General features: G+C 45.3%; 1 protein-coding gene across 2 annotated transcripts in view; it reads left to right on the forward strand.

Moving 5' to 3' along the window:
• Window positions 1-19,978, forward strand: part of SLC16A12 (solute carrier family 16 member 12) — an 812,734-nt gene that overhangs the window by 109,725 nt on the left and 683,031 nt on the right. The window contains exon 1 of one of the 2 annotated variants that reach the window (XM_086921986.1): window positions 12,850-12,986. The exons of the other annotated variant lie outside the window; for it this stretch is intronic. The gene's annotated coding sequence lies outside the window, so the exon portion shown is untranslated. Of the gene's footprint in view, window positions 1-12,849; window positions 12,987-19,978 lie in introns of those variants that run through there. 2 annotated transcript variants of the gene reach the window in all.

Here is a 19,978-nt window from a genome sequence, read left to right on the forward strand (position 1 = left end):
GTTTGGGGCATTACAGTAGCTGTTCTGCAGAAAAACGAGTTTTGCAAAACTGAAAGCACTCAGCAGGTACAAAAGTTCACTCATCATTAGTAACCATTCCTTGTAGTGCTTCCTGAGGGGCCCCTCCAGAGTTCAGTTGCCTACGTTTGTTTGGGGCATTACAGTTGCTGTTATGCAGAAAAACGAGTTTTGCAAAACTGAAAGCACTCAGCAGGTGCAAAAGTTCAAACTCATCATTAGTAACCATTCCTTGTAGTGCTTCCTGAGGGGCCCCTCCAGAGTTCAGTTGCCTACTTGCAACTATTCTATGACCCTGCTCTGACCCTCACAGCAGGCTCATAGAATAGCTACAAGTAGGCCACAAAGGTCCTGGGAAAAAAAATTGCACTGCAACAGAAAGCAAATTACAGATAAGGAAGCAGGTGCCAGACAGGAAGTTTAAATTCAGTGACACATTAATCAACCTCAAATTAATTCATGTCAGTTGAAGCAGGGCAGGTGTGCTTGCTTTTGCCCCCCATAACCTACAGTGATGAATCAGAGGGTGGCAGTGATGTACCAGAGGGTGGCATGGGTGAATCAGAGGGTGGCAGTGGTGAAACAGAGGGTGCTGTGAACCTGTGATGATGAACCAGACGTAGAAACAACAAAGTCGCGACTGTTGCGAGCCGACAAGTAAGTTCGCAATTGCGAACTGGTACAAAACCCTCACGAACTGGCAGAAACCCTTGCGAACACACACAAAAAATCCGCAAATTCGCGAGAGTTCGCGGATTTTGCGGATTGCGAGTTCGCAAATATGCAAATTCGCGAACGCCAGATTCGTAAAATTCGCCCATGCTTAATCACCAATCCATAAATACAATTTACAGGAAGAGCATATGCACTTTAGCAGCATTGGTAAAGTTCCCAGAGTCATAAAACCAACAAAAACAGGAGGCCAAAAAGCTAAATGTTTGTGGATAAACCCGCTGGACAATTCAGGTCTAACACATACATTGTCAAGGTGCTCAGAAGAAGTCTACAGATACTTAAATTCATGATATAGTGGTTGTTGAAATTTTAGATTCAATATGTTGGCAAGACGATATATAAAACTTGAAATTATGGAGAAATACTCACTTGGACATGTGGTTTTAGGATTAAGAAGATGCACTGAAAACTAGGGAGCACTTTTGGTTTTCTCTGAAACATGAGCAAACCTGCTGAGCCTATATGGAGTCCAGAGACTTATTTAAAAGACTAGTGGCCAAATCAGATCATGGAGATCTACCTCATGCTTTAGAGCTGACCACCACATTCGCTTTTCATCAATTATGAGAGTGGAGACTGCCGGCATAACTGGTAGAGATTTGTGGGGCTAGGGAAGGGAATACGATTGTTAGAAATAAATTAGTTTTCATGGGCATGCGTCCACAAATAGTTAGTGATGGGGACTTTTTTATTACAAAATAATTTGTGCCAAACTAAGGGCAGACAAGGCCGCACAACAATGCATCAGTGGCCAGCTGCTTAATGCAAAATACTCAATCTCCACAGACTGGAGGGGTTAGATTAATTAAAAGTATGCTTACCTGGGATATTGTACCTGTGCTATACTTATTATTATTGACGTAAAAGAAAGATAATTCATTTGTCTTGGTTATAGTTCGTGCATTGGGTTTTATTGTAGTATATACGATACATGGAAAAGATAGTGAATGAAAAGCAGGTCTGACTTGACCGATATATTGAAAGCCGGAACCAGCGGCCTTCCACCTTAGCTCTAGAGGATAATACAGTTTCTTAGACTGAGGGATTGGGTGGCCCTTGGTGGTGGACCTTAGCAAATGTTTCTCGGCCTCCTGAATGTTTAAAGAACCCCTTCACTCTTCCTGCTGCTGATTATTTCAGTAGACCATCTCCCTAATGTGGGCTGTGGCATGGCATGTTCCTGTAGCAGAGATCTCTTCGCATACATTCTTGCATACAGGGAGTACACTAGAATGGCACTCGACTTGTATACGCCATCACCAGGACTTTGTGCCACATCTTCGTCACAGGCATCCTGCATTCTTTTATTAGGGCTGCAACCCTATTGAATCACTGGCCAACCAGGGATGCACTTCTCACTCATTGTTTATGTGGGCCAATAGACAAAGACATTTTTCTCCAACCAAATTATCCTCAGGGATTAGTGCAACACCTTCCAGTTTGAATACCGCTCCATATGCATCCACAAAGATTTCTCTGTACTTGCCACGACAGGTGGCAGGCAACAGACCCCACACTTCCTAGACGTCAGATATTTCAAAATTCACTTTCTCAACACCAAGTAGTTTTTCTAAGGTGTTCCTTCCTGGTAATGCCATGACAACAGAGGATTCAGGAGCAGGCTAAACCTCAGGTATGCAAAGTACAGGGTGTTAACAAACATTCTCCTCCAGCATTGTGGTTCTTGTGGTATTGTGCGCCCTCCAATAGTGTCTCGCTTTGTTTCTCTCACACAGTCTTGTGCACACATTGTACCTCGATTCTCCAGCACTTGCAGTTATTACAGGTGAGCCTGGGTCCATCTTTAGTACCAGCCTGTGTGAGGTTCAGTTGTCCTCCAACATATGCTGAATGCATTTGAGTTCCGACCTTGACTCTTACCCATACCTCTGTTCGTCACATCCTTTGTAGATTCTCAACAGCCTGTATGGCTCTCTATCTTCACCACCCTATCACATATATTCTAGCAGGCGAAAAGTCAAAAGGGCTACATTTTGGGTATAAAAAGGAAACAATTCAATTTTTTCAATTTCAATTTCTTTATTTTGATACTTTCGTATCATAAAAGTTACATTAAAAAATACAATTTCATCCAAGGCGTTTTCATAATAATACAACTTCTTACTGGTATGATTTTACAATAGTAACAGGGAGGGATGGTGAAAATCCGTGTTTTACAATAAATACAATAAATAGTAAAAAGGCACTTATCAAAAACTAAAATTAATCAATTTACAACAAATTTACAATTAATTCGGCAGTTATCATCCCCAAACCATAGTTTAAATCCAGCATCCCACATTGTCCCCTAGTTCTTTCTTGGGTCTATATTTAGATACTCAAATGTATTCTAGAACTTCTCCCCTGCCTTTATCCTAATGAAGTTCACATATTCAAATATGGGAGTGCCTTCCATAAGTGAAGGAGGCAGAGGTCAGTGGTTCTGTTGCTGACCGTGAATCCAGAGGAGCTGGGACAGATTTATTAAACCATTTCTTCACAGGAAACTGAGACATACATATTGTTCTAGGTGCCGAGGGTCATAAAAAATGGACTGTGTTTTGTGGATGTGCTGTAGAGTATGCAACACTCCATAAAAAGCTGTTGTCTCTTCGGCTCAGCTTTTATGCTTTTCTGGAATGCCCCCTCCCCTTGGGTGGGCGTATCTCAGGCTTCTCACAGGGGTAGGAGGTGCACTCTGTGACTGCACCATAGGAGGAGGGGTACATTTACAATGGGAGAATAAATGACATAAACACATTAACTGTTTGTTAGGTTTATCCTGTTTTCCTGTTTGTGCTGAACCCTTATAGCAGGGGTCTCCAAACCGGTCCTGGAGGGCCGGATCCATGCCAGATTTTGGGATATACCCATTGAGATACATGTAGTTATTTTAAAAATCTGGCATGGATCCGGCCCTCCAGGACCGGTTTGGAGACCCCTGCCTTATAGCCACGGCCTCATCTAATACCAACTAATAGGTGGACGCCAGTACCAGTACATGGTCGTCATTTAAATTTATGTGGTCGCCTGTTGTGAGGCTTGGTAGAACATTACCTTACGTGAATTCATATAAATCAAATTTCGTTATAAACATACATAAATGGTTACTTCTTTCTTTGTATAATCACAATAAAACAAATGAATACATGTTTTACTTATTACAGTAGTTCACCTAATTGGGAATTTTACAAAAAAAACATTACCCTTTCAAAACTAGTAATTGATACATAACATGTTACGTGTTAAACAAGAAACATATTTGATTTTGACAGTCCTTCTTCTGGGCGAAAATATCGCAGAAAATGTTAGATAACAGAATAGATTCTTGTGTGTAATGGTGTAGATTTAATGTCTTAAATGGGATGAGGCCATGCCAACAAATACTTTAATAACCTTTCGTCTGATATGATCAGAGTGTCAAATTAGACATAGTGCAACTTGTACAGTGAGTCCCTTTCAAACAGGCCCAGGTGCCTATAGTGTTTCTAGGCATATTCCTGCTTGGAAAAGTTCTAAATATCTGTAGACATCCTAACTGCTCTATTAAAATTCCGCAGATCTTGGATCCTTGTTTTGCTGTAAACATATGTTGTATTCTCTCTTGTGCCAGTAGCTGACCATTTCCGCTCTAGGTTTATGGAATCCGTATGGAAAAAAGGCAGGTGTAAAGTCTGCTGGCACAGAGGCAAGCTTAACATCCCTGGGTGGTCCTATTCCTGTTAATGGTGTTTGTATAATGCTTACTCTCAGTCCGCTATTGGAATGGCAGTTCAGCCTTTTGATAGCCTGGGCATGACTTTCTCATCGATTCTCAAGTTCCCATTGTCAACCAGACTCTGGAATCTGTAGGGCTGCATCAAAAGGCATGTACATCGCTTGGCAGACATAAATGCATCATTGGTGCCCCACTCTTTGTAACACAAACTTAGTTCAGCTTTGATAGGCAAGCAGAACCCCAAGAAGATAGGAGGGTAGGGCACGGTATTCTTGGGGTCCCTCCTTGCCCCTTCAAATCGTCCCCACCAGGGTGGTTCATGCAAAATCTAGACATCCACAGTTCAGTAGGCCACATACTTAATGTAGCTTAGGTGCAGTAATTATTACTGACAGGGCCCTGTGGTGCCATCTTTAATAGCAATCTGCAGCCCAACACTGCATTTTATCATTATACACATTCAATAGCAACAGCTTGTGGCACAAGTTGAAGCAATTATATAGGTATTCTTGATCATATCTTTTGATAAATTAGGGTATACAGTGGTGCAGAATCTTTACATGCGAATATTAAGACCTAAGATGTTGCTAGGCAGTCTAGTAGTCATATGCTTAGGAGTCGGTGAAAGCTGGGAAAGCCAACATTGGACAAGGCCCTCAATTGAAAGAAACGCAGAATTTGACAAGTATGCTGCTGGGTGTGATATCAATGCTGATGGAAAGAGACGCAAAGTGTATGCCAATATGCTTTGACCGATGGCAGACAACCCAAGGCCTTTGCATAACCGCGTAAAAAGCTGATAGTCCTGTGAATATTGAGTTCAACACCTGCATTAAGCAGGGACGGGAATGTGTCCCAAGAAATTGAGAATAAGAAAACAAGGAAATTGGGCAGAAAATCATATAAGGGACTTTCTGACAAAGATATGCCGGGATGAACGGGGGATGGTGTGCGACATACCGTGAGCCGTTCTTTTACGGCAGCTGATATGTTGACATCCGGAAGTGATGCAACAAAACTAAGCCATTATTATCCTTTACTGCAGCAAAAGCATGAGCAGCGGATCTGTACGAGACAGCAGAAACAAAAGCCCAAAATCAATCGCTCCTGGGTTGTAAGCCCAACTTTCTCCCTTCTCTAAGCTGTGTGATGCTGGGCAAATCACTACGTTTACCGTACCTCCGTTTTCATATTACACACAATTAAAGTGCTTACAGTAGGGATACATGCTGTTATAAACGGATATGTAAATAAAGGAACGTAGGTGACGTGGAATTTTGAGACCACAGTCTGTCAGTCTTGTATGGTATTAGACACTTCTTAAGTGTTAACGTGGCACTTTTAACATTTTGTTGTGGTTATGGCTGTCTGTGTTGTATTACTGTAAGGTGTTTCTGCACTACAAAATATAGAAATCAGGGCAGCAATAATTAAAAGTTAAGTAGATACTCTATTTGAGCCATAAGAACTCATAACATGTGAATGTCAGCACCGTTCTGGTTCGGGCAGTGCTCAGTAACACAAGGCCATGTGTACGAATAGAAATGCGGTGCAGTGGAAAGTAAACACGAGTCTAGAAATAGGTTCGCTGAGCTTTCCTCGGCCTCCAGATGGATGATATGATGAAAGCCTCGGGCTGTATGTATAGGACGGGTCAGACAACTTAGTAACCAGCACGGAAATGAAAGAGTAAAGCTGGCCGTTGCAGGGCTGTTCTGTAGCAATGGGGGACCTTAGCTGTCCTTTCATTTGAAAGGGGAGTATTTTCTTATACACTTTTTTTTTTCCTGAACTTGTGGAGCACTGCATTTACAGGAAAAGGGTAATCTGTGGAGAACTACAACCTAATAATTGTGACAAAATTTAAATCGAGGGTCTTTTTAGCGGTTTCTGAAACTCATAGGGCCCGATTACGACTTTGGCAGCGCAGCGCTGGGTCGGCCCTGACGCTTCACTGCCAAAGCTGTGGTCAGACCACCTGCCAGATTAGGAGTTTCCTTTGTACTGGTGGGCTTTGTTTTTGAAGTTCCCACGGCAGTGCCCTGAAAATAGGCACCACAAGGGGAACGCCAATAGCAGTTCCTGCGCACCATGGACTGTGAAGTCTATGCCATGCACAAATTGGTGTGTATGCACATCCACAGGGCGTGAGGCAATGGGGGGCCCTTTGGGGGCCCCTTTGTTTTCTCTCCACCAGGGTTTTCAGAATGAATGAATGAATAAATGTGGGATTTGTATTGCGCAACTTAGCCCAGAGGCATCAAGGCGCATCAGAGTGATGGAACCTCCATGAAAACCACAGCAGAGAGGAAACTTGTAATATACTTGGTGGGACCGCGGCCCTCCCACAAAGCATATTACACCCTCTACACCGTTGCAACACTGCCAGAGAGTGGTGGTTCCCTGACGGCTGAGGAAGGGCTGTGGGGGTCCCACTGCGCAACTCAAATCGGTCAATCGGGAGACCGCCACGGCCATGCCCCGTGAGTCTGGGGGCCTATGGACCGCTAGACTCGTAAACGGGGCCATAGTGATTTGGTAAATTGAGGACTATTGTTCTTGCATGCAGTGTTGCGTTTCAAATTCCAGCGCCGCATTGCGTGAGTAAGGAAAAAAGCGCAGTGCATTTAAAAGAGTCATGTGCCAATAAAGTCGTCTGTATCTTTCGCAATAAAGTTGTTTTAGTGGGCATGAAAGCCCTAATTACAAGTCTGGCGGTGCAAGGAGCACCAGACTAGCAGGGGCATGGCAGTGGCAGTGCAGCCACCACCTCACCGACCAACCTACCACCCCGTTGTGAGTTGGGCAGTCAGAATGCCCTGGGACCGTCACCGCTGCCAGGGAACCGCTGGTCCCTGGAGGTGGCGTGGCGGTCCTGAGGCTGCAATATGCTTGGCAAGACCGCCCTGGCCTCGCCAAGCATATTACGAGTTTCCTCTCCGCCAAGGTCCTACAGGGCCTGCCTTGCCTCAACCCCACAGAAAAATCACCCATTGGCTTGTTTGGGCCATCCTTCTTTAGCTAGAGCTTTAAGACTGTTGCACTGTGGCACTCACCTCTTCGATCAGTCAAGAAGAATATTTCTATCTCACCAATATGTCTGTGGCTACTGGGTGTATTGTTTAGGTTTCCAGGATATGGTTCCATTGCAATGCGTAAGGAGCATTGTGGAGGAGTGTGGCTCAATGGTTAGAGCGGCAGATCCTGATGCAGAGTTCTGGCCAGGGACCAGGGTTCGATTCCCGCCTCAGCGGGGTCTCGGGCTCAATTTCCTCGGACCTGTTAATTCTCGCCTCAGTGCCTATTCTAATCACGGACCCCACGCTGCAACTCTGGGCAATAGCTTGCTTAGCCTCCACACCGGCCCCAACAGAGCTAAGGATGCCTGGCTTCACCCTGGGGGTGCCCAGGAGTGGACACTTCACAGGGAAAGCCAGGAGGGGTTCCACAGCGGTATGAGTATCAGCGCCAGGAAGCCGAATAGGCGACACCGCAAGGTGACCGTCTGGTGATAGTGCGCTCTATAAGTACCATGACATTTACATTTACATTCAGCATCTGATAGGGACTATGTGCAGAACAGAGAAGTAATCTTGAAAATAACGTTTACCCCACTGTTGGGTGCAAACACCAGTTGGCATGGGGTGGACACACTGTATTGTAGACAGCAAATGACACGCACACCAGTAGCACATTGGGGTGGTGCCAAACTACCCACATCTGGTTCCGGTTCCCCATTTATTTTCATAACTACATCCGGCCCCTCCTTTAAATGGACGGTGCCACGGACGTGCATGATAGGGTCCAAACACAGCGCCACCCACTGATGGACCACCAAATGGTGTGGTCCATCAAAACACAACATTCCTCTTTTGTTCAAAATAAAAAAACAAAGTACGATGTCAACAAATTCAATTGAAACACAGTGGAGTGCTGATGCAAAAACAGCAGGAACAGAGAGAGAGAGAAAGAGAGAGAGAGAGAGAGAGGGATGGGAATATCACCACAGAAACAATGTCATTACATCAATACATAATCTCTCAGACGAGAAGAAACCACTGGCCTCGGTCTGAGGTGGTACCTCCCACTCCCTCGATGGCCTTCACTGTCAAGACCACCTGCTCCGCCACTCCCTCGGGACTGCTGACGGTCTACCGGACCACGAGGGGTTGTCGACCCCACCAGAGGATTGTGCTCAGGGTTGGGAACTCCAGCTGTTACCAGGTCCTCCATGGCAGGAGAGCAAGGAAACCCTTCACAGGGTACTGATGGCATGACACCATCACCTGACTCACTGGCAAAGTCCTCTCTTTCAGATGGAGCTCTCACGTCCGAGTTCCCAGGAGGTCGACATCTCTTAAACCAAGAGACATTCCTGGTGGTGGTCTCTCCAGCTCTTCCAGCAGTAACCATAGTCCCCTCTATTCCCTGAACAGTCCACACATCTAGTTCAAATGGAAGAGTGAACTTTCCCTGGGATTGCGGTTCTTTACCAACACAAAGTCTCCCACAGCTAGTTGTCTTTCCTTGGCTCTGCTTGTTCTGGATATCTTGTCATTCTGAGTTTGTCGCTGGTCTAGTCTTTCCGATACTTGCAGTTGTAGGTCAGTTGATTGAGTCACCTGATTAAACATATCTCCCACTGCTCTTCGTATGCAGAGCGATCCAGGGCTGACTTTAGTCGTAGAGTGAGGAGTAAGTCGATACTCTCGTAGAAAATTGTATTGGGCACTCTCCATGACCATGAGCGACAACAATGCGAAGCACTTTGTTAAGAGTGCACATGAAGAGTTCAGCTTCTTCGTTGGCTTTGAGGCCATCTTGGCATGATTGTCCGATGCTGCACTCCTATTGACTGCATATGTTCTGCCACTTCATGACTGGAGAAAGTGGGACCATTATCTTTCTGTGGCTCTTTTAGGAGTCCATGATTGGCCATGAATTTTTCCAACAGTGGTATGGTCTTGTTCGCTGTGGTGGACTCTAAGATCTCTACCTCTGGATATTTCGAGAAGTCGTCTATCACCACCAGCATGTGTCTCCCGTCTTGGAGAATCCCGAAATCCACGCTCACCCGGTGCCACGGATGTGGTGGTATGTCTACAATGACAATTGGAACTGGGGGTTCAGCTCGGCCAGTTGCTTGACAGAAAACACAGTCACAAACCGTTTGCTCCACGAGGTCGTCAAGGCAGGGAAACCATACTTTACAGCACAGACGGGACTTCGTCTTCCCAATTCCTTGGTGCGCTATATGTGCCATATCAACCACTCGTTGCTGCAGCATCCAGGGGATCACCAAACGGGATCCTCTCATCAGGCAGTTTTCAGGAGACACAGCTAGGTCTCCTCTGACTTTATGTGGGTCACTCAGCGTAGTGCGAGCTGCCTAGAGGCAGTGGATTGACCGTATTATTCAACCCAGGAAACAGGGAACCCTCCGGACCAGAAATGGGCTGCAGGTCTACATTTAGTAACGCTGGACCGAGTGAACAGAGAGCAATCGATTATTTTAGAGGACTGTGATCCTGCTAGTATCAAAGCTATAGGGATGTTAGGCATTGCTGACCAGGGTGACACAAATTGTGTGGGTACTCCGCCTAAACTAGGTAGTGGTACCCCCACCCTGAACTTAACACAAATAGGGGCTATAGTTGCTGTACCTAGGGAAACGGCTGGTTCCACAGAGCCAGGGATAGTAACTGGGGGGAGTGGGTACAATCTAGCTAGTTGGAATATTGTTGGCTGGAATAGTAAATTGGGCTCCCTGGGATGGAGAGATATTTTGGATAAATATGATATACTATGTCTTCAAGAGACATGGAGTGTGGAAGACATTAGCTATGAGGGATATGCCTCCTATAACCTACCAGCAATGGGTTCGAACATGGGTAGAGCAAAAGGCGGCCTCCTTATCCTGCTCTCTGTCAATCTCCAAGTGCAAGTTATTAAATACGAAAAGTTTGGTTGTCACTCTCAACTGCTATGGCTGCGACATAAGAACGGCCGTAACGTTTTGCTGATCAACCACTATAATAACTGACCGGACCCCTTACGCTCATCTGTAGTCCATGATTTGGGGATGGCCCTTGATAAGATATGCCGGGTCAATCGTGTTAATTTTGTTTTTATCTGGGGGGGACTTTAATATTCCAACGTGCCCCTTATCATCAACCAAGACATGTGGGTTCAATGACGATAGAGGGGATGGTTGCATCCACTTTATGCATAGCCCTTACGGAGAATCATTGAACTTCGTCCTGGCAAAATATGATCTAGTTATATTGCAGACAGCAAAGGACCGAGAGGGAAATCCTGTCCCTACTTTCACTGGGAGGAATGCCTCTACGGTTATTGATCATCTGTTGATCTCGAATGATATCAGTATGTATTGTGATACCCCGGTCGTACTGCATCTTGCGATCAGCGACCATAACTGTATCAAGTTAACACTATTTATTTGGGGTAACAAGGTACTAGTAGCTAAAACTATTGTCACTGATATTGTTCCTTGTAGACCGAATGGTCATAGGATTAAGTGGAGGGGAGACAACTCTGAAAAACTGTTGACTAAAATTGTGGCGGCTTGCTTGCCAAACTTGTACCATTGTTTGGATGAGAATACTGATCCCAGGGGAATTCTGACAAACTTTAATAAGATTAACGTTTTAATTGTAACTATCATGACCTTCTCCAAACATAGCAGTAAAAAACCCAGATTGGGATGGTTTGACTCCGCTTGCACGGAGTCATTGCAGAAGTTAAAGAAGGCACTATCCAGTAGACCAAGGGATAGATTAATAATTATCCATCTTAGAGCCGCTTATAAAGGGCAGCTAAAGCGCAGGAAGCTGGAATTACAAGAGGAAGCATGGGATAATATGACCAGGGCTGTTGAACTGTCAGACAGTAAGCTCTTTTGGGATACGGTCAACTGTCCTTTCCTTAAGAGTGATAACTCCCCTGTCCTTACTGCCCAAGTAAGCGAGGAACGATGGGTCTCACATTATTCAAGTTTTTTTGACCCGGATGGGGTGGTTGACTCAGCGACTGGGGAGATTGATCTATTGCCAGCCACCCCCCTAAGCATTATGTACGGGAGGTAGAACATGCGATTAAGTGCAGCAAGGGAGGGAAAGCACCTGGCCCTGATGGGGTGCCTATCGACCTATACAAGGCCGACACATCCTTGTGGGGCCCTGTCTTGACTAAAGTTTTTAATGTGGCAGTTATAGAAAGCACCCGCATACCTGGGGTGAATCTGTAATTATACCAATATATAAAAAAGGGAAATAGGTCGGAGGCGAAAAACTACCGCCCTATCTCCCTTTTAGATTCATCACTAAAAATAATGAGTCAAGTGTTGCTGGCCAGGTTAGAGGAATGGGTGGAGGATAGTGGAATTCTTGCACGCTCTCAATTTTGGTTTAGGAAGGGGTTGGGAACCATCGAACAATGTATAAATCTAGACCTCATAAGTAGCGCCTTTGACCTAGTTGACCATTCCCTGTATGGTCAAGGTGCTCCTTGGCATGGGGTGGGCACACTGTATTGTAGACAACAAATGACACGCACACCAGTAGCACATTGGAGTGGTGCCGAACCTCCCATATCCGGTTCCGGTTCCCCATTTATTTTCACAACTACATCCGGCCCCTCCTTTACATGGACAGTACCACGGACGTGCATGATGGTGTGCACCACAGGGTCCACCCACTGATGGACAACCAAATGGTGTGGTCCATCACAACATAACACCCACTAAAAGAAACACATTCTTAATGATAACAAGTATGTTACAAAAAAAGTATGTACATGTGCTGTAATATTTGTCAGGTGTTATATGTCAAGAATTTGTATTTGTGTTAAAAATTGTTCATCAAAAGTACATGACAAATTATTGAATTGAAAATGAGAGTTCTCTAAATATTTTCAGTGCATTTGCATCATTTTTATCCGATTTTAAGTAAGAAAGTGTTTCTTATTTCAAAGCTTATGTATCTTAATGTTGAAATCCACTTTTCCAAGATGGTTTACATCGCTGCAGCCTGTGTATAAAAAAAAGTTGATAGCTTATGAATGCCCCCCAATAAAAAAGTAGATAGAAATATAGGTTTCGTAAAGAAGCACCGTGTCACCCTGAACTTCTGTCCCACCTGTATGCCTGGCATACCTTTACTTTTAATATTGGTTGAGTGGGACCTTCTTTGAAGGGGCATTGAACAGAACACATTAATGATGATAAAATAGCAAGCTTGATCTAATTTATCCAAGTTGTCTACAGTGTGCATACTTTTGTGGCCATACTCTTATTTGTTGATTTTATGAGGGATGGGAAATTCACCACAGATACATGTAATGCACGTTTTATCTCTCAGGTATATAAAACAGAAGGCAGACTTTTGAGGAAGGAAAATAGCGGATGATTTGGACATGCTCCGGAGAGTTGTCAAGAGGAGCCTCCTTCTCCCATCAGAATCGGGAATACAAAATACATCCGCCCCCAAAAGATAAGGTAGGCAATGTCCTTGTTTGTTCTGAGAAGCATATTTAGGATGCACATGAGTTTGCATTTGGTCTGTTAGCCTTCTTGTTTAGAATGATCATTGCCTTCGTCCTTAGAGGGGGATTACAGAACAGCCATAGACAGAGCAAAATAATAGTTTTTTCTCTTACGATGTTAAATGACTTGTTTAGAAGAATTAATGGCTGCTGAAAACAAGTACACACCTTTACTGATTCTATTGTCTTATTTTTGATGATGTTGTATATTTTCAGTTGAAAAATGCATCAATTGATGATTTATGTTTTAGATTTTACACTAAATGCCACCTATTGACCCTTCACAGTCTGCATCAGATACAGCAAATACAAACCAGAATACAGAAAACGACTTACTCCCAAAATAACAAACAAAAGTGAGCGAGACCAAACCAAATTAAAAAACCATTCAGTGATGAATATGTTTTACACACAATGAACTTCTTTAGAATGTATTATACAACTTTACAGAAGTGTGCACATTCTGAAAGGCATTGTGGTATATTACTCCAAGGCTCCATGCACCTAATCACTCCTTGCCCTCAGCAGTGGTGTTAGAGATGAAATTCTATGGGCGACATGTTAATTGTATAAGACAAACTGATTGAGTGTCTAGGGTTTTAAAAGATTGCCAGCCATTTTAGGTACTGTAGTGCCTTGCATGAAATGAAGACAGACACTTACGTTATATTTAGGGAGCTTTATTATCATACTCCTCACTCGTCCCTGTCCCTACTCTAACTGCCCCTTTCCTGTCCTCGCTCCTCCTCTTCCTCCAACCCCTTAGCTCCACCCACACCCAGCTACTAGACTGGTCACATCATTACATCTCCCCCTTTGCTAACAAAAGAAATAACTGACTTGATTAGAGTTCTTCAATTAGCCTCTTGGGCTTTTGAATGTCCCTTCTAGGACAGAGATTCATGCCAAGATCTTCAGCCGCAACTTCAGTCTGACTTTCAGGTCTCTGTACTGCAACCACTTGACCAGGTTCCTCTAATTCTTGTTGGTCTGGTGTTCTGTCAAGAGCCTCTCTCATGGCAGGTGTACACTTTTGGAAATGCAAGACATTTCATGTAATCCGTCTTTTCTCTGAGTCCGCAGTAATCATCCTACCTTTCTGCTGAGTGATTACCAAGGGTTCATCTTTGAATTTGCAGTCCGTTTTCTTTAGTTGATCTTGTTTAACCACTACACAATCTCCTTCATGAAGAGATGGAGATTTGGCCCTCCTCTGAGTGTCTGCATAAACTTTGATTTTACTCTTACCAGCGTGATCAGCCAGTACCAGCTCTTGATGGGCACTTGCTGGAGACACGGTTCACAGCCCTCCTTCCCATGTCGGGATCCGCGTTCGAATGGGTCGCCCCAACATGAGCGTGGCAGGACACTTTCCTGTGGTGGCATGTGGGGTAGTCCGATACGCTCTCAAAACCTCATTGAGAGCCACCTGTAAGTCCCTTTTATCCAAGGTATCTTGTTGAAAGGTCTTTTTCAAAGTCGCCATGATCTTTCAATGGTGCCATTGGCCTGTGGCCACAGGGGCGTGATCTTGCGATGCCTGAAGTTGAGGTGCTTCGCGAATTCACTGAAGTCATGTCCGTTGAAAGGAGGACCATTGTCCGTCTTGAGTTCCTTGGGGATGCCCCAGGCAGCGAAAACTTCATCTAGCACAGCAATCGTGCTGGAGGCAGTGGTGGAAGATACGAACTGTGCTATTGGAAACCTCGAGTATTCGTCCATTATTGCCAGGACATATTTGCCTGACTGGAGGGGTTCATAAAAGTCCATGGCAATCTCTTGCCACACCCCACTGGGCAGCTTAGTCATTTGGAGAGGAGCAGGCGGATCTCCGTGGCTGACCAATTGACACTGAGGACAGTCCTTTAAGGTGAGCTCCACCATTTGATCCAGCAGTGAAAACCACACCCTTTCTCGGAGAGCTCTTTTTGTCGCGACCACTCCACGGTGGCCCTCGTGGGCTAAGTTGATAACGCCTTGTCATAACTGCCTCGGGATGACAATCCGATGACCTCTCAGTAGGAGTCCCTCTGAGGTGGCAGATAACTCTTCGCTGATGTGCCTGAACGCTTGCATTTCTTGATGAACCTGAGAGTTATTCCTTTCTTCTTCACTGTCATGTCTCCAGCGGTGTGTTCGCAGTCGACGCACCACCTTCTGAAGAATGTTGTCCTGTGAAGTGGCTTCCTGTATCGCTTCCAGAGGAACCGCCGGTGGCCAGGCTACGCCCACTACAAAGTGTATATACTCTTCCGCGATTGAGGGAGGTGAGACCTGGGATGCTTGAGGATGTCGGGACATGTAATCCGCAGGATTCGCTGACTTCCCCGGTTTGTGTATTATTGTGTAGGTGTATTCCTGTAGGCGCAAACCCCACCGTTCGATTCGAGGTGGCATCTTGGCTCTGGGGTTCCCAAAGATGGTGACGAGCGCCTGATGATCAGTCACCATAGTAAAATGTTTGCCATAGATAAATACATGAAAATGTTTGCAGGCCCATACAACCGCAAGGCTTTCTTTTTCAGGTTGGGAATAAGCCTTCTCAGTGTCTGATAGGCTGCGGCTGGCATAGGCCACAATGTGTCGTTGATCAGTGTCATTATCATACTGAGCCAATATTGCACCCAGTCCCACTGGACTGGCATCCACCGTTATCTCTGTCTTCCTCTTGGGGCTAAAGTAAGACAAATTGTCCGCTGATTCTACAGCTTGTTTAATCTCTTGAAATGCCCACTCACATTGTGGGGTCCAAACAAACAGTTGTCCTTGCTTGGTGAAGGCTCGTAGTGGGTGGCTGATGGTAGCATAATCTTTTATATATCTATCACAATAGCTGGCCATGCCAAGAAAAGATCGGATGTCACTCACATCCTGAGGGCTCTTGGTGTCGTTGAGTGCTGTCACTTTCTCTGGGTCAGGCTTCATCCCGGCTCCAGAGAACACATGTCCGAAGAACTTGAGAGTGGATTGATGGAACTCACACTTGTCCTTATTGAGGGTAAGGTTGGCTTCCAGGAGAGCACGGCATACCCGATCTAATGCTTTGTCATGTTCCTGGGTGTTTGACCCATACACCAAGATGTCATCACTATAGTTCAGCGTATTGGGTATGTGTCTGATGGTCTGACGAATGATTTCTTGAAATATTTCCGCTGCAGAGGAGACACCAAAACTCAGCCGTTTGTACCAAAACAAACCCAGATGAGTGGCGAACGTTGTTATGTATCGCGACTTTTCATGTAATTCTAGCTGGTGGTACCCCTTGTTAAGTCAAGACTCTTGCTCCATTCAGAGCAGATATCATGTCACTCAAGTGGAGTCCTGGGTGACGCTCTCTTTCTATGGCGGTGTTGGGGAGCCTCATGTCCATGCATAAACGCACCTTCTCAGGGGTGCCCTTCTTTGGCACAATGACGACAGGTGATACCCAGGGTGTGGGGCCGTCAGTTCTTTCAATGATGTCGGCTTTTAACAACTCCTGAATTTCGTCCTCCACCGCTTGCTGAAGATGAAAAGGCACAACGCCAGGGTGTTGTGCCACAGGATGCACTTGCTCATTGATGTGTAGTCGAATCAAACATTTGTTAATTTTCCAAAGCCCTGTGAACAACTTGGGGAACTTGTGGATAATGTCCGGATCATCACTGACTCGGTATAAGATCTCCACTAACCGCAGGCACTCTGCAGTAGGCAGACTGAGGAGGCAATCAGCTTCTAGACCTTCAATGACATGAATGTATGCCGGCACAGAGGTGGATTTGTGTCAGAGTGTCGTTGCAAACTTGCCCAGACATGGAAGAGGTTTTTTAGACATCCAGGTGAACACTCTGATATGTGCCGGACTCAAGGGGGGTGACGGCTTCATTTTATTATACTCAGTTACGGGGATGTAATTCAGTGACGTCCCGCTGTCCAACACAAATTTAGTTGCATGCGTTCCCACACTTATGTCCAATGAGGGATACTTCTTCAGTTGATCCGGGTCCGCTACCATGCAGACGTACTCATCTGTGTATTCTGATTCCAGAGATGCTGATCTCGATTCTCTCGATGGCGATCTTCTCGGTGACCTTCTCATCCATTGGGACCTGTGAGACTCCCTGCTGGAGTGAGACGAACCAGAGAATGACTTGTCTCGATCCTGTACTGCTTGCGCATGATGTCGCCTTGTGTCCGGGCGAGACGATCTTGTAGCTTCCCTCATTCTTTCTTTGCTGTATACTCCACACATCAGCTCAAAGTGATTCTTCCATCCACACTTTCGGCATTGCTGACCCATCGCTGGGCATGCATCTCTATGCGGGAAGTCATACCCATATCGATAGCATTTCCTTGAGCGATCTGGTTTCTTGTCTCTCCGGCCAGACTCGTACCGCCTGCGTCTTGTGTATTGATGACGGGATACTGGTCGGGGCTTTCTCTGTCGTTCTTTTGATCTTCTGCGAGTGCTGTGGGCTTACACCCGATATGCTTGATCTCTTCTTTCACTTCACCCTGTTTCCATCCTTTTGGCATGCTCTTCCGCTTGGTCATGCACCCTGGTCATCTCCTCAATCTCATCGAGATTGTGGCTTTTCCGTAGCAATCGCCTTCGAAGTGTTTCTGAGTGACACCCATCAATGACTCGCAATCGGATAGCATCCTCCGTTGAAAATGCGTCGAAGCTGCAATACAGAGACAGTCGGCGTAGCCTAGATATGAAGGTGCTCATCATCTCTTCCTTTTCTTGACGGGCCTGGTGGAAGATGTATCGCTCATAATCCACGTTTCTTTTGTGTAACAACTTCTTGTTTAACGCGTCTCGCACTTTATCATAGGTTCCTGTATCGTCCGTTGGCAAGTCCTTGATCACTTTGCATACTTCCTTTCCCACTAGATTGCGCAGTGCAATTAACTTGTCTCTGTCTCCCTTGACTTTTGATCCTTCAATATAGTCCTCAAAATCTTCAAACCACTCTTGCCATCTGGGCCCCATGCTTCCTCCAGCAACCAGAGTCAATGGTTCCGGGGGACGCAGATGCAAAGCTCCAGTCACAGTTGGTGCGGCTGCTGCACCGTCTCCATTCTGTTGGGGTGGATTCGACATTTCTGTACAACTGTGTCGCCGACACCTTTTCACTTACTGGTGCTTGTTTGCTTCACTCTTGCTTTTGTTACTGCTTGTTTGGCATTTACCAATGCTCGTTTGCCTGCTTCTTGTCTTCGTCAATGCTTACTTTGCATTTACCAATGCTTGCTTTGCATGTATCAATGCTTGTTTGCTCGTATATGCTAAGGCTTGTTCTGCACTTATCACTGTTTGTTTGCTTGCCTCTTCTTGTCTTTGTTTGATCTTTGCCACCTCTTGTTTGCTTGCTTCTTGCTTTTGCTAATGCTTGTGTTGCATTTACCAAGGTTCGTTTGCTGGCTTCTTGTCTTCGCCAATGCTTGTTTTGCATTTACCAATTCTTTGTTTTGCATTTACCAATGCTTGCTTTGCATTTACCAGTACTTTTTTTGCATTTACCAGTGCTTTTTTGTATTTACCAATGCTTGTTTTGCATTTACCAGTGCTTGTTTTGCATTTACCAATGCTCGTTTGCTTATTGCTTGTACTGCCTGACCTCAAAATGGCCGCTTCCAAATTGCACAGAGGGATTGTCCTGTTGGCTGCCTGGTTCCAAGATGGCCGCCGCTAGAGAAATCTCGGCTCCCCCGAGATTTCAGCTTCATTCATTCCCCTCACGCCCATTCAGTTACCGGGACTCACCGGATCGCCGTTCTTGCAGGCGGCAACACGGTGGCAGCGCTCCACACACCTTCACTTGCTGGACCTTCCAGATAGGATCGGGGTGGGCTCCCAACTTTACTTCTTCACTCGCGGGCCATTTCCGACGCCATGCCGAGTTGCACGCATCTGGGGTAAGCTCCCAACTTTGGCGCGAAGTAGCGCTCGGCTGCGATTTTTCCAGCGCTCGATCATGCTCGTAAGGCAGGGCTCCACGCAATCAGTGAATCGCGGAGCTGACACAATTACCGCTGGCCTGGGTCTTTAGGCGGCGATCTCTGTGGGGGCACACATGTCGCGACGGCGACCACGTTTCTCGTGCTGCCCGGGACAGGACGTTTTCCTTGTTCATTCAGGGATGGAAGGTCACATCATCCCACCCTCGTCGACAGCTGTAGTGTCTTGCATGAAATGAAGACAGACACTTACGTTATATTTAGGGAGCTTTATTATCATACTCCTCACTCGTCACTGTCCCTACTCTAACTGCCCCTTTCCTGTCCTCGCTCCTCCTCTTCCTCCAACCCCTTAGCTCCACCCACACCCAGCTACTAGACTGCTCACAACATTACAGGTGCAATACTCCTTCACTGCTGGCCCTGGAACGTGGGCATGGATCTTCCTGGCACTTTTAATGAGTGATCTGAGATTTTATATTTCAAATGCAAGTTTGGATTCTTTACGTTATTAATACACCAAAAGCTCCACCACTGGACTGTCAGTGGGTTTGTTCAAATATCCCATGCTCTGAATCATAACCGTATTGGTACAGTGTGAATAAATAGCTGGTATTTGGGTAACAAACACGTGTTCATCTTTGTACCATTAGCTACATGTTCGGTAATTGCCAGGACTTGAGGCACCTCTTTTTCTGGAAAAGTCTGATTAATTACACATACCTTCCATTAAATTCTGGACAGAACTTTTGTGTTTCCAGTGGTCTTTTGCTGCTAGCTGGGTTGAATTTTCCAGTGGTTGTTCCCCAAAACTTGGGGAGAGGTTTGAAACATACAGAAAATGACTGCCAGTAATCTTAATACTGGGTCTGCGGTGTTTAGACAAAATATTGAATACAACAATTTGTGATACAATATTATCGTGTCAAGTACATCAAGATGTCAAAAACATATTGGGCTGGAATATGATGGTAAAATATTGTTTTACGTGTTGTTTATAAT

Source organism: Lissotriton vulgaris, chromosome 5, assembly GCF_964263255.1.
Source record: "Lissotriton vulgaris chromosome 5, aLisVul1.2, whole genome shotgun sequence".
NCBI lineage: Eukaryota > Metazoa > Chordata > Amphibia > Caudata > Salamandridae > Lissotriton > Lissotriton vulgaris.